At 59.1% G+C, this 27,430-nt stretch overlaps 1 long non-coding RNA gene and 1 pseudogene across 1 annotated transcript in view; one reads left to right on the top strand and one right to left on the bottom strand.

Annotated features, from left to right (window-relative positions):
- LOC139834884 (uncharacterized) overlaps nt 1–27,430 on the bottom strand; it is a 48,885-nt gene that overhangs the window by 20,308 nt on the left and 1,147 nt on the right. The window lies entirely within an intron of this gene.
- On the top strand, nt 12,149–12,291 carry LOC139834899 (5.8S ribosomal RNA; annotated as a pseudogene).

Consider the following 27,430-nt stretch of genomic DNA (forward strand, 5'->3'; position numbering starts at 1 on the left):
CCCGCGCCATCGGTCTTTGAAACCATGCGCCCGGCAGCCAATACGGCCGGAATCGGCTAAAAACGCCTGGGCCGACGTCGGAAAACGCTCCCACCCAACGACGGTGGACGCGGTGTGGCGCGCTCGTCGGGTAACGGTGAAAGATCCGGCCGAGCCAATCGTGCCGGACAACGCTGTCGGCCGACCTCGCTAAAACGTGCTGGCCGCGTAGCCGACGCGTGGCCCCTGGCCCGGTAACGGAGTGCAACGTGACGCGCCCCAGCGCGGAATCGCGAATAAGCAAAAATAAGCGGGCCGAGAACGAAACTTACGCCCGCTAGTACGGGTAACGGGGAACAGCCCGGGCCGACGGCTTTCGAAAGTCTGGAGAGGCGTCTCGCCGACGCCGAGCCCAAGTCGGGAAAGGCGCGCGCTGGTCGGGTAACGGTGAGAGCCATGTCTGCCCACCGTCGCATCACGAAGCGCTGCAGTCGGGTTGTTTAAAAACGCCAAGTCGGGCGTATCCGCCGGAAATACAGGCGAGAGACCGAGTGGGGTGGGCGCGCTGGTCGGGCAGATGAAAAGGCTGCGAGAGCAAAGAGTGGCTTGAAATTGCCGGAAAGGATGGGGGCCGGCGCTACGCCGGGTATGGGAACGGCTGGGTCCGCCGGCCGTCGGGCGTGGGTTCTGCTGCGCGGCGGCCAAAGCCCGGGGGTCGGGTCGGTGGCCGCCGCCGGCACGGCCGTCCGCGCGTCGAAAGGCGTGTCCCGCTTGGGGAACCGCGTGAACGTTGCCTCTCCCATCCGACCCGTCTTGAAACACGGCCAAGGAGTCTGACATGCGTGCGAGTCGATCGGTTCTAAAACGGGATGCGCAAGAGAACGCTGACGACGGGAGGACCTCACGGGCCGCCCGTGGCCGACGCCCGATCTTCCGCGCAGGGCTGGTTGCCGATGTCGCGAGCGCATGTCCCGAACAGAGAAAGCGCACTATGCCTATTGGGGGCGAAGCCAGAGGAAACTCTGTGAGGCTCGCGTCCGACGTGCCGTTCGTCCGACTTGCGGTGATGAGTGCGTCCGACTTGAGAACAACCGTGAACAGTAGCTGGTTCCTCCGAAGTTTCCCTCAGGATAGCTGGAGCCTCATTACGAGTTCTATCGGTAAAGCCAACGTTAGAGGCCGGGGGCGCACACCCGCCCCGTGGACACTCAAACTTTAAATAGGTAGGTGGTGGAGGCTCGGTGAGGCTTGACCGATGTCTCGCGAGCGCATGTCCCGAAAGAGAAAGCGCACGTTCGCCTATTGGCGGGGAACAAGCGTTCGTGTGCCCAACGTCCGCTTAACGTCGCGCCACCGCGGTGACATGAGTGCGCTCCGAATTCTGAGAACAACCGGAACAGGTGTTGGAACAACCGCTAAGGAGTGTTGCCTGCGCCGATCCTCAATCAACTAGCCGTTGCCTTAAGAGGCGCTGAACGTTACCGTTGCTGCGGTGACACCCGGCGCTGGGACAAGGACGCCATGCCCCGATGAGTAGGTGCTGGCGCCGTTGACGTAGGGCGTGAGCCCCGGAGCGGCCGTCAGGTGCAGATCTTGGTGGTAGTAGCTCCCATGAGAACTTTGGGCCGAAGAGGAGAAAGGTCCGATGAACGGCACTTGCACATGAGTAGCGACCTAAGTGACGGGGTAACCCGTCGTGCGCGATCACGCGCATCCCCCGAAAGGGAATGATGATGTCGCCTTTCAGCCGGATGTTGGTTGACCTGCTGGGAAGTGGTGTTCACGGCGGGGTGCCTCGGGAAGAGTTACTCTCGCAACGGCCTGCCAACCCCGTCGGTTCCCGTGAGGTAGTCCAGGGCTCGGAAGAGCCTCGCTCCCGCGTGTCCTGGTCTCGGCGGCCCATGAAAACCGGCAACAACCGTCCACGCCTGTTCTCATAACCGCTGCTCTCCAAGGTGAACAGCCTCTTGCCTCTACCTCTCAAGGGAAGTGGTACGGATCCGTAACTTCGGAGGATCCGAGGATGGCTTGGTCCCGCCTCAACCCGCGCTGTCGGCCGTTGCGGCCGGAGGCTCACGCGGGCGAAGGGGCGACAAAGTGCCGGCCGGGGGACGGACCTGGAATCCTGCCTTAGTCTGGGCTTTCCCCGAGCATGCATTGACTTTAACTGGCTTTGACAATGAATCCGAATGGCTCATTAAAACAAAGCTTGCGATGGTCCTCTCGGATGCCGACGCAATGTGATTTCTGCCCGTTGCGAATGTCGTGAGATAATTCAACCAAGCGCGGCAACGGCGCTGAGTAACTATGACTCTCTTAAGGTAGCAAATGCCTCGTCATCTAATTAGTGACGCGATGAATGATTAACGAGATTCCCACCGTCTCGTCTACTACGGCAAACCACATCCAAGGGAACGGGCTTGGCGGGAATCATGAAAGAAGACCTTGCGAGCGACTCTAGTCCGACTTTGTGATCAACTTGAGATGTAGGATAAGGGGTCTCGGGCGCAAGTGAAATACCACTATTTTTAACGTTATTTTAGATTCCGTTGAGGGGCAAGTCTCCGACCCAAGGCCCGGTTTTACCCCGATCCGGGCGGAAAGCACGTAAGCCGGCTGGGGCGGCACATCCGTTAAATAAAATAACGCGCATTAGTGTCCTAAGAATGAGCTCAACGAGAACAGAATCTCTTGAACAAAAGGGTAAAAGCTCGCTTTGATTCTGATTTCCAGTACGATCATAGTGAAAGCGGCCTAGATTTTAGATCTTCGGAGTTTGAAGCTAGAGGTGTCATTAAAAGACACGATAACTGGCTTGTGGCAGCCAAGGCGTTCATGCGACGTTGCTTTTTGGCCTTCTCGATGTCGGCTCTTCCTACAAGTGAAGCAGAATTCACCAAGTGTTGGATTGTTCACCCACCAATAGGAACGGAGCTGGGTTTAGACCGTCGTGAGACGGTTATTACCCTACCGAGACAGGTCGCGATAGTAATTCAACCTAGTACGAGAGGAACCGTTGATTCACACAATTGGTCATCGCGCTTGGTTGAAAAAGCCAAGGGCGCGAAGTTGGTGCGGATTTGTCTGAATCACTTAATCAGAACCAAGCTAGCAAGCGACGCCTGCGATACCGCCGCCCCCCGATGCCACCAGGGATCGCTTGCGAGGCCTCCGTGCCATTATGAGGCAATAAAGCCGGTCCGGCCGATGCCGTGGCCGGCCGCTGAATTCTAACGGGCGGGTTGGCTGCAGGTAATTTGAAATTCACGACGTTGTGGTGGCGCAGGGTTGGCCTTGGCTGCCACGATCCACGAGACCAGCCCCTAACTAGCACGGATTCGTCCCTCCCCAACTCTTCATTTCGGAGAGGTTCGACCCCATCGTAAGCTACGGAGCCTCCCGACGTCTAAGTCCTTTGGATAAAGCCCAAGTCATGGGGAAAGTACACAAAGGTCTAACGGAATGCACGTAGCAACTTGAACGCGCGAAGGGTGTCATGCATGCATGTTTGAGAATCTCACTAAGTCGAAACGAACCCGCCTTGTGCGGAGAGATCATATGAACTCCTTGGTCTTTGCCGTAGACGAATGCAATTCATAATCCGTCGCATTCATAAGGCCGTCCCGGATGGACGTCTGTTGCAGTACACACCGGGGCACTACCGATTGAAATGGTCCGGAATGCCGTGGTAACCGTGAGAGGTATGCTCGCAACGCGAGAAGTCCAAAGTTTTGGCACTTGCATATTGTGAATAACTTGCCTGAAAGAAACATGGCGGAAAGACGGAATATCATACCAACATGACCAAAGTAACAGATGTCTGCGCGACCTCTCCATGGGCGGCGAGGCGTCGTGCTGGCAAACAGTCCGTCAAACAACTTTCGGGTGGGACGCGGGGGTAAACGTCCCAGACTCCGGCTGCGGAAGTCGGGGCGACGTCGGCGTCTAACGCAGGTGATGTGGCGCGTGCTGCCATTCGAAATTTCCATGGCGACCCGGCAATTGGTACCGGACCGCATCGAAGACGTGCGGGCGACGCCGGACGCTAACGTACCCGGTGAACAACTTGTGGGCGCGCGCGGTCGAGATACGGGCCATGGCGCGCCAACCAAAACGAGGCCGGCGAAACGGCAGCCGGGCCGACGTTTACGCCAACGGACACGGAGCGCAAGGGTGGGCGGCGGGATCGGTGAAAACCATGGCGCCGGCCTACGACGGACACAGCCGTGGTAGGCGCCGACGCTGAAAACGCCTCAACGACCGAGCCGACGCCGATGGGCGCTGTCGGTCGGTTACGGTGAAACTACGCCGCAGCACACGGAAGAAAACGCTAAGTCGGGCGAGTCGAAACTTAAGCAGAGTAAATAGTCGGATGCCGTGTCGGCAAGCGGAACTCGGCGCCGCCTTCAAAGAACGACGCCGCGAAAACGTGCTGGTCGCGACGCCGGCGCTCAACGACGGACGAGCCCAAGCCGGTGGGCGCCGGTCGAGGGCACTGCCGGTACGCGCAAACGACGGTCGCAAAAAACTTAAGTCGACCGGCGGAAAACGCCCAAGACCGTGCCGCATAGTCCGGGTGGGCGCACGTCGGGTAACGGTGAAACTGGCGAGCAAATACGAGCGACGGCAAAACGCTGCCGGGAGTGGCGCCCCACGCCGGGCATGCCGCGGGCGCGCTGGTCGGGTAACGGTGACTGGTCCGCCGCCGGCTCGCGGAAGCTCGCCTCGCCGGCGGCCAAAGCCCAACGACGCCGAGCCTTAGGGCCGGTGGCCGCTGGTCGGGTAACGCCGGAAACTACTGCCGCAGCCAAAGGCGGAATCGGGCCTCCGGGCCGACGCCGGAGCCCAACGACGCCCAGCGTACGCCAATGATCGGGTAACGGTGAAACCTACGGGGCGCAGCCAATACCACTAATCGGGCAAAACGCCAGCCGGGCCGACGGCCGAAAACGCCCGACGCCAAAGTCGGGTAAGGCCGGGTCGGGTAACGGGGAAACCATGGCGCTGCAGCCAATACCGAGGAATCGCTAAAACGACGTGCAAATCGGGCCGGTCAAAGACTAATCGAACCGCTATAGCCGGGTGGGGCCCTGGTCGGTCGGTGCGCCGGCAGCCATGGAATCGGCAACGGCAGTCGACCTATTCTCAAACTCAAATAGGTAGCCGGGTGCGCGCTCCGGTGAGTAGCGACCCACATGCGGCCCGCGGTCGCAACGGCCATGCCGGGCCGACGTCGGCGTCAACGACCCAGCGAACTGCGGGTGGGCGCGCGCTGGCTGGTAACGGTGAAAACTATTCGCGGCAGCCAAGTGGATGGCGCTGAAGGCTAACCCGGCCATCTGGAAAAGCCCATCACGGGCGTGGAGTCGGCGGGCCGCGCTGGGCTGGTGGTAACTGAAAATCATGCCGCGAGCAATGACGGAACTTTGAAGGCCGAAGCAGAAAGGTTCCAGCAGAACGGCTTTTCTTGCCGGGCAACAGTGGGGGTACTTAGAAGCTGACGGGCATCCCGAAGGGAATCGGGTTAAGATTTCCCCGGATGTGGCGGCTGACCTCGTAGAAGTGGGGGCGCCCTCGGAAGAGTTATCTTTTCTGCTTAACGGCCAACTGGAATCGGTCAGTATGCAGTCACGCGAGCTAGGTCGGAAGAGCACCGCACGTCACGTGTCCGGTGCGCCCCGGCGGCCCATGAAAATCCGTGGAGGACCGGTGTCCACCCTCCACGCCGGTATGAACACTGGCCCCAATGAACAGGGCCAATGGAACAATGTAGGCAAGGAAGTCGGCAAAACGGATCCGTAAGCGTGGACAGCGGCTGTGGACACTGGACGCCCCAGAGCACCCGCCCGTGTGGGAGGCCGGGAGGCTGACCTTCGCGGCGAGTCCCGGCGGAGCGCCGTCCCGGTCGGGGACGGCTGGAATCGTCTTTAAGCGCCGACGGGTGACATGACTCGACTGTGAACAACTTGACAGGTGTTGCAATCCACGTTTTAATATGTAACATTGCGGATCCTCATCTAGAACATGCCGTGCCTTAAGAGACGCCGTGCCGTTGTTGACGGGTGACACCCCGCGCGGGTGGAACTCAGGACGCCACAAGAGCAATCACGCGCTACGCGTGGTGGACTCGGAGCTTGACCGATGTCGCGAGCGTGTGAACAGAGGGAGCTCTATGGCGCAAGTGAAAACCACTACTTTTAAGAAGTCCGTGGAGAAGCGGGCAAGTCGCTCCCTTTGGAACAACCGTGCGGTGTCCGATTCCACAGCAAGTGGATCGAAGACATTCTGCGTATCCTGGGAGCCGGTTAAGATAGCAGGTGTCCTAAGATGAGCTCAACGAGACAGCTCGTGTGGAACAAAAGGGTAGCCTTACACGACGAATACGACCGTGAAAGCGTGGCCTATCGATCCTTTAGATCTTCGGAGTTTGGCTACGCGAGGTCATGAGTAGTTACCCGTTCGGGTAATCTGGCTTGTGGCAGCCAAGCGTTCATAGCTGCCGGTCCTCTTCGTTTGGCTATCATTGTGAAGCAGCCAATTCAAGTGTTGGATTGTTCACCACCAATAGGGAACGTGGCTGTTTAGACCGTGTCGTGAGACAGGTAGTTTGCCCTCGCCCAACCGCTATGCGTTTCCGAGATTCCCACTCATCCCGTGCTACCAAGGCAACCCGTCCGCTGGTTGAAAAGCTCGGAGTTGCTCGAAAAAGTCTTGGACCTTGCTGCTGGGACTCACGCCTAAGGTCTCCACTAGCAAGCCGTGTGCGGTGTTGCCGCCTCTCCACGTGTGGCGGAATGCCGAACGCCTCAATCAAGTAGGATGTGCGGCCCGCTAATCCCAGGCTGGGCTTGCCGGCCTTGACATCCTGGCGGCCAAAGCCGCCGGACGATCCGAGGACGTGCACCCGTTCGTCCCCCCAACTCTTCATTTCAAAAGGTAACCATCGTGCAAGTATGAACCAATTTGCGTGAAACTGCGATCAAAATCTCTAAGTTTTGGATAAAGCACCAAGTCATGGGGAGTACACAAAGGTCTAAGCTAATGCACGTAGCAACTTGAACGCGAACTGCGGTGTCATGCACATGCATTTTTAGAATTACCAAGCTGACCCTCGCCAGAGAACATATAACTCAATGTAGGTCTTTGCCGTAGACTTGAATGACAATTCATAATCTGCCCTATCATTTGGATGGTATAGGGCCTACCATGGTGGTAGTGACGGGAATCATAGTTTTGGAAAGAAATATGGAATACCCTCCGAAACATGGCGGCGGAAATCATACCAACATGACACGAGAAGTAACCGATGTACAAAAATAACAATACCATGGCGCATTAGTTTGGTAACTTGGAATGAAAACAAATCCGTCAAGAACCACTGGCGGCAAGTCGTGCCGCGCTCGCGGTACCAGCCCAAAACGTATAAAGTTGTTGCGAAAACCGTAAGTTGGACTTTGCCGGGCGGCCGGTCGATACGGCGAAACGCCATCGACCCTTCCAGCCGGCGATGACGTCCGCCTTAATTGCCGGAAATCGAGAGTTACGGTGAAATGGCGCCAGCGCCATCGCTCGATACATTCATGGGAAAACGTCAACGACGGTCCTATAGTGTGGCCGCGGCGGTCGAGATACGGTGAAAAACACAGCGGTCGACATGCGAGGCTGACGGATTTATGAAAGACGCAACGGCAAAACGCCAACGGTCGCTAAAAGAACTATAAGTTGGGCGCGCTCGGACGAGATACGCCGAACCATGGCGCGCCAACCATGCCGCAGTGGTCGGCGGATGGTTAAGTCGCCGGCACCAATACGAAATCAAACGCTTGGGTCCGGGGGCGCGCTGGTCGCGGTGAAACCAAAGGTACGGAAACCATGGCCGCAGCTAATTTGATACGACGGGGAAACACGGTCCAACGCGACGGCACGGGAGAGCTCAACGAAGTCGGGTGGTGGGCATGGTCGATACGGTGAACGATGGACTCCGCAGCCAATACGAATCGGCTAAAACGCTAAGTCGGACGCCGAAAACGCCCCGACGTCGAGCGGACTATGGCGGGCGCGCTGGTCGGTCGGTAACGTGAAAACCATGGCCGGCAGCCAATACGACGGAATCGCTCGGGCCGACGACGCGCCAACGACGCCGATCGTCAACGGTGAACTATACGTGGGCGCGCTGGTCGGGTAACGAAAAACATGGGGAAAACATTGCAGCGCTAAAAACCAAACGGGCCGACGCTGAAACGTCCAACGGTACACGCCGTCGCTTAACGGTGAACGCCGGCAGCGTACGCGGGTGGGGCGCTGCCGCCCGACGTCGCGAGAAGTCCGAAACTTATGGCGCCGCAGAAGTGGGCGACGGAATCGGGTGAAACGAAGCAGTCGTGACCGAAAAACGCCCAGACGCGCCGAGTACGCCCGGTGGGCGCGCATCGGTCCGTCGGTGAAAACCATGGCGCCGCAGCCACGACGGAATCCGGCTAAAAACCCAACGGCGCCGAGCGCGGCCGCCTAACGGGCGGCTGTCGGGTGGGCGCACCCTGGTCGGGTAAAAAAAACATCGGCGCGGCGTCAATACGTATCGCTGAAAACGACGCCGAAGTCGGGCGCTGGTCGGGTAACGGTGAAACCATGGCGCCGCCCACGACGGCGAACTAAGCGCAGTCGGCCGGGGCACGCCCGGCCACGGTGAAAACGCCCAACGACGCCAGCTACGGGGTGGGCGCGCTGGTCCGGTCAACGGTGAAAACCAACGGCGCGGCAGCAATACGCCGGCGCGCGTGGGTACGACGGAAAACCATGCCAACGCGCGAGCGACGGGCAATCGCGCTAACGGGGTGACGGTGACCGCGACATGCGGGCGCCGCGAATCTAAAATAAGGCCGAGGGGAAATCACGGTCCAACGGCGAAACCGACAAATCAGCTAAATCGATCGGCTTGGCCTCGAATTTAGTCTCGAACGCGACGCCGAGCGTAAGTCGGAAAGGGGCGCTCAGGGTAAACCCCGTCCGCCACGACGCCCAACGGCGCACAACGAGTCGGGGCGCCCGTCGGGGTAACGGTGCGCCGGCAAATACGGCGGAATCGCTAGCGAACAACCGCGCGGCAGAAATGATGGCTTTAAAAAGAGTCAAAGAGTGCGAGCCTGGGACGGAAGCAGGGCGCCGGCAGCGCCCGCTGTATATGGGGCTTGCTGCCGCCGCCGGCTCGCGTCTGTTGTCGGTCGCCCCCAAACGGGGCCTTAGGGTGCCTCACGGTCGGGGCTGACGGCACGGCCGACGCGCGGACGTGTCACTGGGGCACGCGCTGCCACGTGCGGGCTCCGCCATCGCCCGTCCTGAAACACGGACCGGGCGTTATCGCGCGAGCGACGGGTTCTAAAACCTGGGATGCGCAAGTGAGCCGACACAGAGCACGTTCCACCGTGGCCGACCCTGACTTCTGCTGAGGCGATTGGAGCACGCTCTGTCCGAAAGTGGTGCATGCCTCGAAGCGGGGCGAAGCCGCAGGCTCGTGCTCGGCGACGCCACACGTGCAAATCCTCACCGTGACATGGGGCGAGCACGAACATCTGTAGCGGCAAGTTTCCTCGGATACAGCCCTTTGCCCTCGTTGCCTGATTGAGGTACCCGCGCAACGCCCCCGCCTTCCCGAGAACTATAGGTAGGATGCTGGTGGGAGGCTCCGGGAGCCGCGCCACCGAATCGGGTGTCGGATGAGAACAGACCGATTGGCGGGGAACAACCGTGGCCTTACGGTGAACTCCCGCTAACCTGCCCCGCGGTGTTGCGCCGAATTTGAGAACAAACGTGAACAGGTGTTGCCTCTACCGCTCGCGTGGACAACTCATCGCTGCCGATCAATCCCCGATGGATGCGCCAGGCGCGCGAGACACGATGGGGCAAGCGCGTTGCCCGTGAGAACGCCGGCGGCCGCCGCGCAACCGCGGTGACATGCTCTCCCTGAGAACAACCGTGGCCGGTGCCTCTCTTGGTGGTAGTAGCTATTCTGAGAACTTGAACGGCCGAAGAGGTGAAACGTTCCTGGTAACGCATCATATGGGACGATCCGGGCCCCACCGGCAATAGCCGATCACGCGCCGATCGTGGGAATCGGGCTTGTGCCGAGCCGGATGTGGCGTTGCGGCGACGTTGCTGCGGTCCGACACGGCCGCGTGCCTCGGGAAGACACCTCGTGCTTAAGTGCCTGCCAACCCTGGGAAGTGGTTGGTCGAGGAGGCCTCCAGTGGTCGCGAAGAGCGCACGCCCGCCGTGTCCGTGGTTCCGGCACTAGTGCCCGAGGCCCAGACCGCTCCCGCCCTCCGAGCTCCCGCATCAGGTCTCCAAGGTCATGCCTTCCGAATTTGAGAACAAGTGGAAGGGGTAGGATAAACACCGCCCGATCCTCAATCAAGTAGGATGAGGATGCCCGCCCTGCCGACAACCGGCTCGGCGTTGCCTCGGCCTTGACACGCAAGTGGAAGGGCGGACAAAGACCGACGCTGGCCGAGGACGTGCTACCTGGTCGTCCTGCCAGTCGATATGCTTGTCCCGAGCAAAACAAGCCATGCATGAAGTATCAGGGTGAACTCGACTGCTTAATTAAACAAACTTGCGATGGTCTGCGTGCCGACGCTGACCCGCCTGCTCATGCCAAAGTGAAGAAATTCAACCAAGCGGCCGGGACGCATCATCGCTTTCGATGGTAGATAGGGGCTCACCTATGGTGACGGAGAATGGTTCGATTCCAAGCCTGAACCAGAAACCACATCCAAGGGAAGGGCGGCGGAAAGACGGGGTAGTGACAATAACCCTGTTGGCGCATTAGTCCGCTAATTGGAATGAGTACAATTAAATCCCTTAACGAGGTAGAGATAAGTCTGGCAACCTTTAGTGCAGCAGTGTAATTCCAGCTCTTTTAACGATTTTAAGTTGTGCCTTAAAAGCTCAGTAAGGTCCGTTTTACCGGGCCCGGTCCGGGCGAGCACCGACCAACTCGACCCTTCAGGTAGCCTTTTGGCCGGGTCGTGCCACCGCATCGTTGAAGAAATTAGAGTGCTCAAAGCAGCCAGCTCATACATTAGCATGATACATCATAGGATCTCCTATTGTGGAACATTAATAGGGTAAAATTCCGGCATTCTGATTTCCGGGTGATTCTTGGAATGACGAACAACTGGAAAGGGGCCTATGTTTTGATTTCGGAGTTTGAAGCTAGAGGTGTCGAAAAGCTACCAATCTCAACCGGCAGCCAAGGGCATACCGCTTGCTTTTTGACTACGATGTCGGCTCTTCCTAGTATTGTGAGAGAATCAAAGTCTTTGGGTTCCGGGGGAGTATGGTCGCAAGGCTGAAACCGGAATTGACGTGAGCTGGCACCACCAGCGTGAGCCTGCGGCTTAATTTCCCTAACCGGGGAAACTTACCAAGAAACAAGATAGATTGACAGACGAGAGCTCTTTCTTGATTCTATGGGTGGTGGTGCATGGCCGTTCTTAGTTGGTGGAGCGATTTGTCTGGTTAATTCCGTGAACGAACGCCTCCGCGACCAAGCTAGCTATGGAGCCATCCCTCCGCAGCGACCCACGTTAGAGGGACTATCGCCCCCAAGGGCGGGAGTGCAATAACAAGCCGTGATGCCCTTAGATGTTCGTGCCGCACGCGCGCTACACTGATGTATTCAACGAGTATATAGCCTTGGCGGCCCGGGTAATCTTGAGAAATTTTCGTGATGGGGATAGATCATTGATCATTGGTCTTCAACGATGCCTTGTCCAACGAGGAATGCCTGAGTGCCCCACGTCGCACTTGACTCGTCCCTGCCCCGTCGCTCCTACCTTGAATGGTCCGGTGAAGTGTTCGGATCGCGGCGATCGGGGGCGTCGCCGCCCCCGACGTCGCGAGAAGTCCATTGAACCTTATCATTTAGAGGAGAGGAACAAAGTCGTAACTGCCGTAGGTGAACCGGAAGGATCATTGTATGCCGCACTGGAAACCAAGACGACAACGAACCCGCGGCGGCGGCATATCTCGGGCGCTGGGCAATGACGTCCTCGACAACCTCGTTTCATGGCCTCGGAGTGGCTCGGGTAAAGAACCCACGGTCAAGGCGTCAAGGAACACCGTGCCTAACGAGGGATGTGGCTGGCTTGCTAGCCGCACCCCGGGAATCAAGACTTGCAACGGATATCTCTCGCATCGATGAAGAACGTAGCGAAATGCGACCTGGTGTGAATTGCGTAATCCCGCGAACCATCGAGTCTTTGAACGCAAGTTGCGCCCGAGGCCTCTTGGCCGAGGGCACGTTCTGCGCCACGCCAAACACGTCCCACCCAACCAACTTGTGGTGACGCGCGCGGCCTGTCCATCGGCAGCAAAACGCTGGTGGATCGGCTGAAAACGGTTCGGGCGACGCCGATGGCCCCAAACCCTTTAACGGAGTGCAACGCTCGACCGCGACCCCAGGTCAGGGCGGGACCATGGCGCTAAATAACGGAGAAGACTAAGGACCCTAGTAACGGCGACGCGGAATCTTAACGACACCTGAAATTTCATCGGTGGCGCCGGTGTCGAGATTAAAAACCTGGCGCGCGTCCCCAAACGGGGCCCGCTGAGGGTGAGAGTCGGGCCCGAGTCGGAGTCCCACACGGCGCTGTCAACGAGTCGGGTTGGGCGCCCACCGGTCGGTAGACTCCGTCCAAGGAAAACGGCGCGAGAGACCGATACGAGAATCGCTAAAAGTACCGACTGCCGGAAAACGTCCAACGACGCGAAGCGTACTGAGGGCCGGCGGTCGGGCGGTGGCCATGCGCCCCGCGGAATCGGAAAACGCTGCGGCGCCGGCGGCGTGCCGGGGCAGTCGGCTGGGCGCCAAGGCCGGTCCGGTGCCGCCGCCGTTCAACCGGCGCGTGGGGCACCTCGCTGCAACGGCCTGTCGGGCTCCGACCGCCGTCTTGAAACAAGGACCAAGGAAATGGCGACGCTGGTCTCTAAACCTCCCGCGATGACGACGGACGCCACGCCACGGACTGGCCGACCCGATCTTCCGGAAAGTAGTCGAGTGGAGCACGCCTGTCGGGACCCGAAAGATGGTGAACTATGCCCGAGCTGGGGCGAAGCCGGAAAACTCCGGTGGATCGAAGCGATACCGACGGAAATCGTTCGTGCTGAGCTTGGGTATAGGGGTAAAAGACTAATCGAACCATCTATCGGTTCCCTAGTCGAAGCCCCGACCGAGGATATTGGTGGGCCGCGGGGGAACGTGACTTACGAGCCAATGATTAAGCCAATGATTAAGGCATCGGGGGCGCAACGCCTCGACCTATTCTCAAACTTTTAAATAGGTAGCTGGTGCGCTGCGGTGAGGTAACTGCATTGCCGGGCCATTTTCGGGTTAAAGAACGGGTAAGTCGGGCTGCGCTGAAAAACCCCAACGACGTTGGTCGATTAAGTCCGGGCTGCGCGCGTGGTCGGGCTAAGGAGTGTGTAACAACTCACCTGCGCCGAATCAACTAGCCCGAAAACAGTCGGGCCGACCCACACCGGCCATCCGGGCAAGCGCCATGCCCCGATGAGTAGGGGCGCGGCGGCCGCAAAACCTAGGCGGAGCCCGGCGGAGCGGTCGGAAGTCGGTGGTAGTGGAAATTCAAATGAGAACTTTGAAGGCCGAAGAGGAGAAAGGTTGGGTAACGGCACTTGCCATGGGCGGCGCCTAGCGGATCGGCACGCGCATCCCCCGAAAGGGAATCGGTTAAGACGCCCGAGCGGATGTGGCGGGCGGCGACGTTAGGAAGTCCGGAGACGGCGCGGGGCCTCGGAAGAGTTATCTTTTCTGCTTAACGGCCTGCCAACCCTGGAATCGGTTCAGCCGGAGGTAGGGGTCGGAAGAGCGCGCACGGTCGCGCGGTGTCCGGCGCCGCACCTGAGGAATCCGACCGAGTACCGCCGCGGTCGGTGAAAGCATCTCTCCGCGGAACAATGTAGCCAAGGGACGTAGGCAAGGGGATCCCGTCGGGGCAAACGGATCCCCAGGAAGGGGGGCTGGGACTTCCCGTCGGGGTCTGCCCCGAACCGCCGTCACGGCATTGCTCGAGCTGCTCACGCGGCGAGAGCGGTCGCCGCGTGCGCCGGGAATCGTCCCTCGGGGCTTGCATGAAACAACCGTGAACGGGGCTCACTCCCGACTGTTTAATTAGGATATGCATTGCTGCGCCGGATCTCGACGAATGTGATCTATTTCTGAGAATGTCAAAGTGAAGTTCAACCAAGCGCGGGTAAACGGCGGGAGTAACTCAAGACTCTCTTATAGAGCAAATGCCTCGTCTTAGTGACGCGCATGAATGGATTAACGAGATTCCCATGTCCCTGTCTACTATCCAGGAAACCACAGCCAAGGGAACGGGCTTGGCGGAATCAGCGGGGAAAGAAGTCCCTCGTTGAGCTTGACTTCAGTCCGACTTTGTGAAATGACTTGAGAGGTGTAGATAATTAGTGGTAGGCAAGTAACATACTGCGCTATCCTCCGAAGGTCCGTTCCAAGGAAGTCCCTGCAATTCCGGCCGGTGACCCCGCGCCGACCTCGTCGACATTGTCGCGCGGTGGGGAGGGCTGGGGCGGCCGATTCCGTTAAGCGCAGTGTCCCGAACAGAGAAACACGTTCTGTGGCGGGGAACAAGCGCCGCGTTTAGAACGTCCCGTTTGAAGCGGCCTATCGCCACCGGAGTGAACTGAGTGCGCTCAATTGTGGCAGTCAAGTTCATAGCTTGTTTTTGATCCTTCGATGTCGGCTCTTCCTATCATTGTGAAGGAATCAAATTCTGGATTGTTCACCCACCAATAGGGAACGTGAGCTGGTTTAGACCGTCGTGAGACGTTAGTTTTACTACCGATGACAGTGTCGCGATAGTAATTCAACCTAGTACGAGAGGAACCGTTGATTCACACAAGTGGTCATCGCGCTTGGTTGCAAAGCCAGCCGGGTACTTGCCGGATCTGAACCAGGTCCAAGTAGCAAGCGACCTCGCCGGTAGATGTTCGTGGGCGACTTGCGCGTGCCCGCTTTCGCCATTGGCTAAGCCGGTCCTTCGATGTGCTCGGTCTCCCCTTCCTAACAAGTGGGCTGAATCCTTTGCGTACGACTTGTCTCGCGGGGCATTGTGTGCGTGGGCCGCCACGATCCACTGGATCCAGCACCCGTCCGTACGGCAGCCTCCTAACTCTGTTTCTCGGATGGCTCAACAAAATCCAACTGCGGGGAGACACAAGCTGTCTCCTGAATGCACGTAGCAACTTGAACCGTGAAGGGGTATGCAATGCATGTTTGGTAATATGACCATACGCCCGCCTAAAAGCTAGGATGAGGCTTGGCTCCGCTCAATGACAATTCATAATCCCTTCATAAGGCCGTCCCGGATGACACGCTGGAAGTCCGGACAAAGACCGGATGCACTAGTGCAAATCCCGTGCCCGGTATCCGCCGTAGAGGTATGCTCGCAACATGGGAATCAGCCATGCATGCAAATATTGTGAATAACTTTGCCTGAAAGAAACATGGCGGAAAACGGAGTGGACCAACATGACACGAGATAACCGATGTAATTCAGACAAACTGTACACCTCCATAGGCGCACGGAGATAAAAGGCTCGCTTGCCCGCTGTCCGATTTCATGAAAACCGAACCGCGCAGCGCTCCATCGTGCGCGACGCATCGAAACTCTATCAACTTCGACACGGTGAAGCTACTGGTGGTGACGCGCGGCGAGATACGGTCGAAAACCATGGCGCGCCAGCCAGAAACGATGGTACCGGCCGAAGCGAGGGGCGACGTCGGAAATACCCAACGACACGGTGAATATAGTCGGCGCGCGTGTCGGTCGATTGAATGAAAATCAACCAAAACGACGGTACCGAGGGCAAGTCGGGCCGAGCCGGAACGTCCAATAGCGATATAAGTCGGTTGCGCTAGCTCGATTGGCTTTGCCGGTCGCTGAAAGTCGCCTCATGGCGCACCGACCAAGACTTCACCGGCTGCGGCCTTAATTGGCCGGGCCCGCCGTTACGAAGAAAAAGTGCCGCAGCCACGTTCCGGATTTAGCATGGCGTCATCGTGGACGCCTAGTGGGCCGGGTCGATATGAAATAGGGACAGTCGCCCGTAAACGGGTGAATCGGATTTATGAAATACGAACAACGCGAAAGCAGCCGATGTCAGTGAATCAAGAGTGGGCGCTCAGCGATCGATACGCCAAGTCTCAACCAAAACCATCCGACAGGGATACGTCGGATGGTGCTGGGCGCGCACCGGAAATCAAAGACGGGTTCGGGGAAAGTAAGCTGGTCGGGCTAACGATTGATCAAACCACCAGCGGTGGACCTGCTGGCGCTGCCAAACGGAAAACCATGGCCGACGCAAGTACGCTGAATCCGAATCTATGGTGGTGGGCTGGCCGTTCTAACGGTGGAACCATGGCGCTGGAGCCCAATACGACGGAATCGCTAAAACTAGCGGAAGCCAAGTCCCTCCGACGCCGGAACGGGCGCGCAACGACGGAACGGACACAATGGCTGGCAGCCAATACGACGTCGTAAAACGCTGCCGGCCACACGGTAAACGGTATAAGTCGGGCGGCCGGGTAACGAAAACCACGTGATGGGCAGATCGCATCGGCAAAACGGTGAATGCCGTGCCGCGTCAACGACGCCGACTACGTCCCGCGCCGTACAACGCCGCGTCCTACCGATTGAAGTCGGTCGGTGAACGTCTGACTGGCGACGGGGCGGCGCCGCTGACGTCGAAACGGTGCCATCAGCAAATACGACGGAATCGCTAAAAACGGCGGGTGACGCCGAAAACGGAAAACGACCAACGACGCGCGAGCGCGCTGGGCGGGTACGTCGGGGCCTCGACAATCATGATCGGGAATCGCGCAAAAACCCCGGCGCCGAGCGCGGAAAACGTCCAACGGGTGTGGCGCGCTTGCGGGTAACGGGTAACGGTGACCCAATACGACGGATCTCGGCAAAACGGCCAAAAAGTCGGCCGACGGAAAACGACGCGAGCGATACCTGGTGTGCGCCGTAATCCCGCGCGCTCGAACGAAAACCACGCCGCAGCCAATACGACGGAAGAACGCCCGTCGGGCCGACGTCGGAAAACGTCCACCCAATACAGTCGGTGGGCGCGGCTGTGGTAACGGTGAACGGCAGCCAAAACGGCTGCCGGCCTATCGGCCACACAGCCATGGCGCCGACGCCAAACGCACGGCGCGGCGACGCGATGGGCGCGCGCTGGTAACGGTGAACGCGCCGCGGCCAATACGCGCCGCTGAATCGCCAATAAACGGCTAAGCGGAGGAAAGAAAACGTCCAACGGCGAGCGAACCGGAACGCCTGAGAATCGGTGGCTGCCGTCGGGTCCGACGTCCGGAAACTATGGCGCCGCACGACGGAATCCAGCCAAGTCTGGCAGGGGCGCCTGGGCAGGGTGGCCACTCTGACCGGCACAGTGTAGCTCCTTCACAAGCGCGACGGTCGGGGTTGTCGGGCGCCCAATATTGGGCGGGGATCCGCTCAAGGTGGGTTCGCCACAGGCGAGAGACCATACGCAATCCGCGACGGAATGTGGACGGAGACGTTCAAAGACGCGGAACTGGTCAGGGTAACGGTGACTATGGGGGCCGGCGATGCGCCCCGGCCGGATGCGGGAACGGTTTTTGCTGGTCCGCCGTCCGGCTATCGTTGTCCCCGTGCGCCGTGAAAGCCGGGGCCTTAGGTGCCCGGTGTCGTGGAAACACGGCCGCCGCCGAATTTGAGACTCGCTGAGGTGCGGGCTCCCCTCCGCCGCGAACACGCAAGGATATCATGCGTGCGAGTCGACGCTCGTCGCAGGAACGCTGCGACGCGGTCGTTGCCACGGGCCGCACGCTGGCCGACCCTGAAACCGTGGGTGTTCGACTCTACCTCTCCACAGTTAGGGACCCGAGAGGTAACGCGCGAGCGCTAAGCGCAGGAAACTGCGGAGGCTAAGAGAACGTCGACGTGCAAATCGCGCTGACGGGTTTGGGCGCGCTCAACCGTGAACAGACGCCCCTCCAAGCCCTCAGGTCTGGAGCCCGATGTCGCAGCGCATAGTGGTAAAGCGCACGTGTAACACTCTGAACGCGCCGCCTCCTTTTAGAGAACGTCCCGGTGACACCGCGCCACCGCGGTCGCCATGAGTGCGCCAGAAGCGCTGGCGTGGGTTGCCGGAACCGGGTAGGTGCCCAATCTGCGCGCAACCCGAACCCACGGGTGTTGCTTAAGAGAACGTTGTCGAGAACGTCTACCGCTGCGGTGACACTCACGCGCCGCGACAATGCCCCGTGGTGGCGTGGAGCGCGCGACCTAGGCCATCTGGGCGCGCACGCCCCGATGAGTAGGGACGCGGCGGCCGGTGCAAAACCAGGGCGTGAGCCACGGCGGACCCGGGGCTAGATGTAGTGCTATTCAAATGAGCTAGAGGCCGAGGAGCCATGTTGAACGGCACTTACATGGGTAGCTCTCCTGGCGGGCTAGCGGGACCACGCGCTCCCACCGCTCGGGTTAAGATGTTCGAGCATGTGCTTGACGGCATGCGCAGGAAGTCCGGAACGGCGTGCCCCACAACCGCTACGGCCTGCAACGGAACGCAGAGTGGGTCCAAGGGTCGGATGAGCACCGCACGTCGCGCGGTGTCCGTGTGCGCCCGGCGTGATGACTCGGAACCGGTGCACCTTCGCCCGGTCGTACTCTCCGCTTGGTCTCAAAGAAAGCCTCTGTGCAAGTATGAACCAATTTGAAGACTGCGCAACGGATCCAATTAAAAGTTGGCTTGAGGACCCGTGCCCCTACCGTGCTGGGAGGCTCGGCGGATTCCCGAGCTGCTACGCGGCGAGAGCCCCGCTGCCGCCGACGGAACAATCGTCCCTTCGGGGCTTTCTCTCTGAGCATGACAGCCGACTCGTAAGTCGGATAGGGGAACCACATCAACTTGCGTGGTCCTCGCGGATCCGACGAAGTGGTGATTTCTTGGGTTCGATTCATGAAGTTCAACCGCCGGAAACGGCAGTAATTCTCCCTAAGGTGCCAAATGCCCGACTTCTTAGTGACGCGCTGAATGGATAACAGACCCATCGGTCTCCGTTTACTATCCAAATAAACCCACCTAAGTCGAATGGCTTACGGTGCGTGGGCCTCGTTGCTTGACCAGTCCGACTTTGTATGATGGAGGTGTAGATGCGTCTGACGGCACGTTCGATTCCGGTCGCGGAGCAAGCCTACCACATCCAAGGCCCGGTTTACCCGCAATCCGGGCGGAAAGACACGGGGAGGTAGGACAATAAAAGATTAACGCAGTGTCTAATTGATGAGTACAAGAGAACAGAAATCCGTTGGAACAAAGGGTAAAAGCTCGTTTTGTGTTTCCAGTAGAACAGAACTGAAAGCGTAACGATTTTAAGTTGTTTGAAGCTCAGAGGGGTTTTGGCCGGGTCGCCGGCTTGTGCACGCGGCACCATGACCAACTTGCTTTTGACCTTCGAAGGCGATGCTCTTCCTTAATTGGCCGGGCAGACCACCATCGTTGAAGAAATTAGAGTCTCAACCATAGGCGATGCTTGAGCTCGCGGTTATTTTATACTGATGATGTGTCATGAAGTAATTCAACAGTCCGGGGAACGTTGATTACACAAGGTCTGGTGGTTGAAAAGCCACTGGCCGGAGCGCAGCGGATTACTGCCAACGCCTTGTCGTAATCCATAGCAAGGACGATGCCGACCGGGCATCCATTAGGGGCTGGTCGCCGGAGCTTGGTGGCAAGGCTTGGGGTTTCCACGGAAGGGCACCACCAACGGGCGGGCTTAATTTTGGCAGCACTTAAACTTACCAGGTCCAGACATAGCAAGGGTGGTGGCCTTCTGTGATCCACCAATCTTTCATCGCCGACGTGATTCGGTTAATCTTATTCAAAACAAGACCCCGCAAGACATGCCTCCTGATCTCAAGTCCTTTGGATAAAGCACCGTCATGGGGCAAGTACACAAAGTGTCTCGGAATGCCTAGATTAACGCCGACGCGAGTCTACACTGATGTATTCAACGAATTTAGCCTTGGCCGACATACGAACCCGCCTTTCAGAAATATGAATAGATGGGGAAGTCATTGGTGACGATCTTCAACAATCGTGCGAGTCTCTCGGCCGTCCTGCGCAAGTCTGCAAAGACTGACCGGTGAAATCGGATCGTGGGTACCGGGAGGTGACGCCGACGGGAATCCATAAAGGTTTCATTGAGAAAGGAGAACACCCGTAGGTGAACTGGCGGGAAGGACTCATTGTCGTGACCTGACCAAAACAGACCAGCACGAAAACAATTAGCCCGCTGGGCGAGGTCGGCAGTCGCTGGCAAAGTCGCGACAACCTCATTTCGGGGGACGCCGCGGTCGGCGGTCCATGGCGCGCCGCCAAGGAACACTATCGCCGCTGGCCGGGTGCGACCCGAGTTGCAATCTATAACGTGAACATGCTGGCGCGCGCGTGATATCTCGTGGCTTGCCATTATGGAACGTAGTCATTAATCGGGCGACCGCCGGAATTGACACGGTGAACTATACGCGGCTACGGGTCGAGATACCGTGCCATGGCGCCCGACACCGCAAGGCGGTGCCGAAAGCCGAACGCCCTCTAACGGAGCGCGTCGGGTGGGCGCCGCTGGCGCGGGATGACTATGGCGCCGGACACTTACGGAATCGCGTGGTAGGCGACCGGAAAACGTTAACCACTTAGCGATACCGGATGGCCCCAAGGCTTCAAGCCCGAGTGCAACGATCGCGAAACACGGTCGCTCGCTTGGGAAGCACGCTGCCGAAGCTCTAATAACGGTGATTCTATGGTCTGCTGCGAGCGAGTAATGGTGAGAACCGATCGGCTGCCAAAACGAATTGTATCGCTGGACGTTGCCTCGCCGACGCCCAACGAGCTGAAGAGGGGCCTGGGTGTGACATGGCGGAAAACCATGGCGCTCAGTGTCCGGAACGGTTGTTGGTCGGAATGCGCCCAAATCGGGCGGTAGACTGCCGTGAAAGGCTATAAATGGTGAGGACGCGATAGCGGGTAACGAAGTACCGCGTGAGGGAAGATCGACGGTCGCAAAAGAAGTCAAAGATGCTTGAAATTGCCGGGAGGGAAGTCGGTGCGCGCTCTCGCGGCGCGAGCCGCGGATCGGCGCGTGGCCGACGTCGAGTCGCCGACGCGGCGCATAGCCGGGGCCTGGTGCGCGCGTGGTCGAACGGTACTCGCGGGCCGAAAGGCGTCGGGACCGATGCAACGGCCTGCGGGCCGACGTCCGAAACACGGACCAACGAACCCCGACATCGGTGCGCGGCGTTCTGAAACCTGGGAAGGCGCCAACAAGCGACGATGGCCTCACGGCCGCACCGCTGGCCGACGTCGGATCCACGACGCCGACTTCGAGTTGGCGCGCGCTGTCGGGAAAGATGGTGAATGCGGCAGCCTACGAGGAATCGGTAAAACGGCCAAGTCGCCGAGCGGAAAAACGTCCAACGACGCCACGTAGCGGGTGGGCGCGCTGCTAGGACCATGGCGGCAGCCAAAGACGGAATCGCTAAAAACGATTGTCGGGGCTGGAAAACGTCGAACTTCTCAAACTACAGTCGGGGTGGTGCGGCTGTCGGGCGGTGACCGCTGCGCCAGCCAATCGGGGAATCGGCTAAAAGGTAAGCTCGGGCCGGTAGCCGCTGGCTCGGAATCATCAAGCAAGCCTCACGTGATCGCCGGTGGGCGCCGCGGTCGCTCGTCTGATGGTGTCTTGAGCGAACCGCGTGACGCGTGAGCCAAGTCGACGGGAATGGCTGAACGCCTCGGCCAAGCCGGAAAAGCCAACGAGCGAGGTCAGTCGGGTGGGCGCGCGCGAGTCGGGTAACGGGAAAACCTTGGCGTCGAGCCCGACGGAATCGGCCGAAGCCAGAAACCCTGCCGCGGAGAGAAAGGTTCCATGTGCGGCAACATGGGTAGTGCTCCTAAGCTGACGGAGGGGTCCCGGCGGGGCTGTTCCCCGATATTGGGGGGGGCTGGATCCTCCCTGTCTTGTGGGCGTACAACTTTTTTCGCCTGGCAAAGCCCTGGAATCGGTTCAGCCGAGGTAGGGGCATGTCAAAGCACGGCCGCGCGGTGTCGTGCGCCCGGCGGTCCCATTGACACCGAACAGGTTGCTCACATCTCCACAGTTAGTGGTAATATAACATTCTGCGCCCATCAATGAACGGAGCCGTTCCAAGAGAAGTCGCGCAACGGACCGGGCTGGGTGTGGAACCCGCGCGGACACCGGCTGCCCCCAGAGCAATCCCACCGCGTGTGGGAGCCGGAGGTAACGATGCCGAGCTGTCCCGAACAGAGAAAGCGGCACGCGCTGGCGGAACAAGCGCCGTTGCCTTAAGCTCCCGCTTAACGCGCCGCGGCCACCGCTGTGACATAGTGGGTCTAATTTGAGAACAACCGTGCAGGTGTTGCCTCTCTCTGTGGTGGTAGGATAAAATTCTGCTTCTATCTAAACGGATGCCTATGCTTTAGAACGTGCCACTTCCGTTGCGCGTGAAGCGCTGTGGAATCGGACGCCAAAGAGAAAGCCGCGCTTACGCGTTGGGGAGGCTCGGGAGCTTGACCGGGATGTCGCGAGCTTTCCAACAGAGAAAGGCACGTTCGCCTATTGGCGGGGAACAAGCGCCGTTTTAGAGAACGTCCTCCCGCGATGGGTCGGACCCGGTGACATGAGTGGCTCCGAATTTGAAGAACAACCAACAGGTGTTGCCTCACCCGGCGTCAGTGGTGGTAGTAACATTCTGCGCTGATCTCTAATGAACATGCCGTGTCGATCCTTAAGAGAAGCCGCCGTGCAACGCACCGTGTGCCGCGTACACCCGCCCCGACAAGGACGCTTCGAATCACCGTGCTTGGCTGTGACCCGGGAGGCCCGGGACAGTTGGCTGTCGAGGAGGTAGCTTGCCCGGGTCTGGCAGATCCCGTCTTCGTGCGGCCGACTGGACGGCCGTGTCCCGTCGTTCGTTTGTTTCAGCAGCATTCCCAAGTGCTTCTGGTACCCACAAGGGAAGTGGTGCTTAAACCCGCTCGTGGACACTTCGGGGGCTCGCTGCGGCCTAAGGCGCGCGGCGCATTGTCGTGCCGGCAAGTGCCCGGTGCTAAAGGCAGCTCGTCACTTGGTCTCGGATGAATGCTCATGATAAAGTCTTGGCAATTTTGGTTAGGACTCCCCTTGCTGCCTCCGATTCTGAGAACCAACCGTGACGTGTTGCCTCTACCTTGCACAGCGGGAATATGAAAGCGCCGCCTCAATCAAGTAGGTGAGCTTGGCCCGTCTGCGACAACCGGTTCTCCGGGCCTCCTCGGTACACCAAGTGGAAGGGCGGACAGCCGACGCAAGAAGAGGACGTGCTCCTGGTTGATCCTGCGTAGTCACACTTGTTGAAAGATTAACCATGCAAGTATGAACCAATTTGAACTGTGAAACTGCATGTCAAAATCAGTTATAGTTTGTTTGAGGTCGTTGCCGGATAACCGTGTAATTCAAGCTAACATGCAAACAAACGATTGGACGCTTTATTAAAGGGTAACGCGGGTGCCCGCTGATCCGACATGATAACTGAGGTAAGGCTCGTGCCGGCGACGATCATAAATTTTGACAACTTTCGATGGTGATACCTACCATTTGACGTGCGGAGATTAGGTGACCCCGGAGAGGGACGAAAAGGCTACCACATCCAAGGAAGGCACACCGAAATTACCCAATCAGACACGAGGTAGTGCATAAATAACAAACCGGGCGCATTATGTCCGGTAATTGGAATGAAAACGAACCCTTGAACGAGCCATGACAACGCCGAGTCGTCCAGCTGAATAGCGATATTTAAGCGGCATTAAAAGTCGGGTGGACTTTGGGCCGGGTCGCCGGGGCTGTACGGCGAGCACCGACCAACTCGACGCCTTCAGCCGGCGATCGCTCCTAGTCTAAGCGACGGCGCACCGGCATCGCGAAGAAATGGCGCTCACGCCATGCGCACGAGATACATGGCGAACACGGCGTCGGTTGGCTCGCGGAAAACGACACGGCCAGCCGCATTCGCGCTACGGTGAAATGGCGGCATAAAGACGGCATGCGACGCTGCTGCGACGTCATTAACGACACGAACTATAGTTGGGGGGCTGTCGCGTCGATACCGTCCTAGAACCATCGGCGCCAGGGATCGACGGAATCGGCTTGAAAGGTCCGCCGGCGACTTGGAAATCACCAACGTCGGGTGGAGTATGGCGGCGCTGCTACGGTTACGGAAAACCACGCCGCAGCCGGCTAATTTGAAAACGGGAAACTTACGGGCCGACAAAACGAGACACGAGCGATTCAGTGTGGTGGGCGGCGGTCGATACGGTGGAGCATGCGGGAATCCGCTAAAACGACCTCGCTGCAAAACGATGTGGGCCGACCTGCGCACCAGAGACTACGCCGTGGCGACGGAAGTTTGAGGCAAAACGACGGCTGTAAAACCCAAGTCGGGCCGACACGCCGAAAACGCCCAACGATGAAACGTATAGCCTTGGCCGTGGCGCTGGCTGGTTTCATCGTGAAAAACCATTGCGCGCCAAAACGACGGAATGCGCTAACGCGAGTCAGCCGCGTGCTACGTCCACGCCGAAACGCCCGTCGCCAGCGTATGGTCGGGTGGGCGCGCGCCGGGCGGTTCGGTAACGCTCGCGGAACCTAACCACAAGGTGAAGGAAATCGCAAGTCGTAGGGCCGACGTCGGAAGGATAGCGTGAACGCCCACGACGCGACGAGCGACAGCTCGCCGGTGGGCGCGCTCGGGTCGTGAAAAAGCCTCGGCAGCTCGACTTTCGGGTTGGGGCTCGCTAAAAACGCGCCGGCGCCGCGAACACCGTGCCAACGGTCGGGATGTGGCTGCGCTGCTAACCGAAAACCCCGAGGAAATACTATAATCGCAAAACGGCGCCGGCCGGAAAACGTCTCGAATCGCTAAAACGGGTAATGCGTCGCTGGTCGGTAATTGAAAACCCGCGAACCATCGCCAAGCCGAAACGCCCAAGTTCTTCGGGCTTCGCGACGCCGTCGGGTACGTGAAAACCACGCCCCGACGCCAATAACTGACGCGGCTGTCGGCTGCCACAACGACGAAAACCGGCTGCCGGCAACGTGCCGAACAGCGCGGGTAATCGCTTTACCAAACGGTGCCACGGCGCGTCCGACGCTGGCCCCAAGGACGCCCGGAGTGCATGACGCCGGCTAGTCGCGGGTAACCCGCTGGTCGGGTAACGGTGAAAACGCTGCAGCGAAACACGACGGACGCTAAAACGTTAAGTCGGGCCGACGCCGGAAAACGCCCAACGACGAATACATCGGTGGGCGCTCGCGCTGGTAACGGTGGAGGCGCTCGGGCCACGGCGAGCCTAATCGGAAAACGGCTAAAACGCCGACGCCGACGTGATACGGAGGCGCGTACCAGTCGGTGTCGGGCGAAACGGGTAACGGCCGCAGCCAATACGGCGGAGCCGGGCGGACCGCCGCGGAAAGAGAAAACGACCATGAGCGTACAGTCGGGCTCCTTCACAAGCCGGGAGGGAACGTATGGGGCCGCTGCGTCGGGACGGAATCGGCGCTGGCGCCGCTCGCGGCGAAATGGCCATTTGTCTCGCCGGCGCAAACCCGCCACGTGCCCGGTGGCACGCGACGCCGGCAGGCCGGGTAAGGCGCCAAAGGTGTCCCTTGGGGGGCTGGCCGCGCTGTCAAGTTGCGGGCTCCCATCCGCCCGTCAAAACGCCAAGGAGTTGCATGCGTGTCACGCGGCCTTACCTGGTTGCGCGGAACCACAGCGGGAGGCCCTCGACGGGCCGACGCTGTCCGATGGATCGTTCCGTGAAGGGTTGTTGGAGCACGTCGCCGACCCGAGAAGACGCGCTATGCCTGCGAACCGCGGAAACTCGTGAGAACGTCCCGTTTAACGTGCCGCGCCACCGGGTGACATGAGTGCGGAAGACTAACAACCATCTAGAGTGGAATCCTCCGGCCTCAGTGAACTGGAGCTTACGATTCTATCGTTAAACGCCGTTAGGGCATCGCGCAACGCCGTGGACCTTTCCCTTTAAATGACCGCGTTGGTGGGGAGGCTCCGGGAGGCGCCGGATGGGTGCTCCACCATTTTTGGAGCAGAACTGGCCGATTGGCGGGTGAACAAGCGGGTCGGTGCCGCAACTGCCCGTTTAACGTGCCCACGCGGTGACATGAGTGCGCTCCGACTTTGACACCACCCGTGCACAGGTGTTGCCTCTACCGCTCCCCAGTGAGTGGTAGGATACGTACCATTCTGCGCCGATCCTCCATGAACGGATGCTGTTGTTTGGAAAGAGCAATGTGCCGCTGTGCACGTTATCGCGTCGCGGTGACACCCGCGCGCCGTGGGACATTCGTGGACGCCACAGAGCAATCCCACCGTGCTGATGCGTGGTGGGAGGCTCGGAGGCTTAGTGACCGGATGCACACGAGCGCATGAGGTAAGCTTCTGGACCCGTGACCGCGGTAGATCCCCGTTCCTCGTGAACGGCCGACCACAGCGCCGTGTTTCTGACCCGTCGTTCGCTTTGGCTTATATGATGATGTCGCCTTTCAAGTGCTTGCGTGCTGGTACCCGACCTACGGGAAGTGGTGCTTCTAACACGTTTGTTCGCGGTGGACACCTTAGGGCCGGTGTGCCGCCATGCTCAACGGCGCTATGCGGCGTTTCTCGTGGTTCCTGCACTCCTAGTGCCCTGCTACTGGCATGTACTCTCGCCTCCCGCTGTTGGTCTCGGATGTTGCTCACGATAAAGAGTCTTGGCAACCTTTGGTTGCTAGGACCTGACCCTTAAGATGCTTCTCCGACTTGAGAACAACCGTGAACAGGTGTTGCCTCTACCTCTCCACAGCTAGTGGTAGGATACGAATATCTGCTACACGATCCTCAATCAAGTAGGATGAGCTTGGCCCGCTCAATCGCGACAACCGGCTCGGCTGCTGTTGCTCCGGCCTTGACACGCAAGTGGAAGGGCGGACAAAGACCGACGCTGGACGTCAACGAGGACGTGCTACCGGTTGATCCCAAAGTAGTCATATGCTTGTCTCAAAGATTAAGCCATGCATGTGCAAGTATGAACCAATTTGAACTGTGAAATCGCGAATGGCTCATTAAATCAGTTATAGTTTGTTTGATGGTACGTGCTACCTGATAACCGTGAGTAATTCTAGAGCTAATACGTGCAACAAACCCCGACTTCGGGAGGGCGCATTTATTAGATAAAAGGCTCACGGGCTCTCGCCCGCTGATCCGATGATTCATGATAATCTGGATTCGGATCGCAAGGCCCT

The sequence above is a fragment of the Lolium perenne genome, unplaced genomic scaffold (assembly GCF_019359855.2).
Source record: "Lolium perenne isolate Kyuss_39 unplaced genomic scaffold, Kyuss_2.0 unplaced69, whole genome shotgun sequence".
NCBI classification, from domain to species: Eukaryota; Viridiplantae; Streptophyta; class Magnoliopsida; order Poales; family Poaceae; genus Lolium; species Lolium perenne.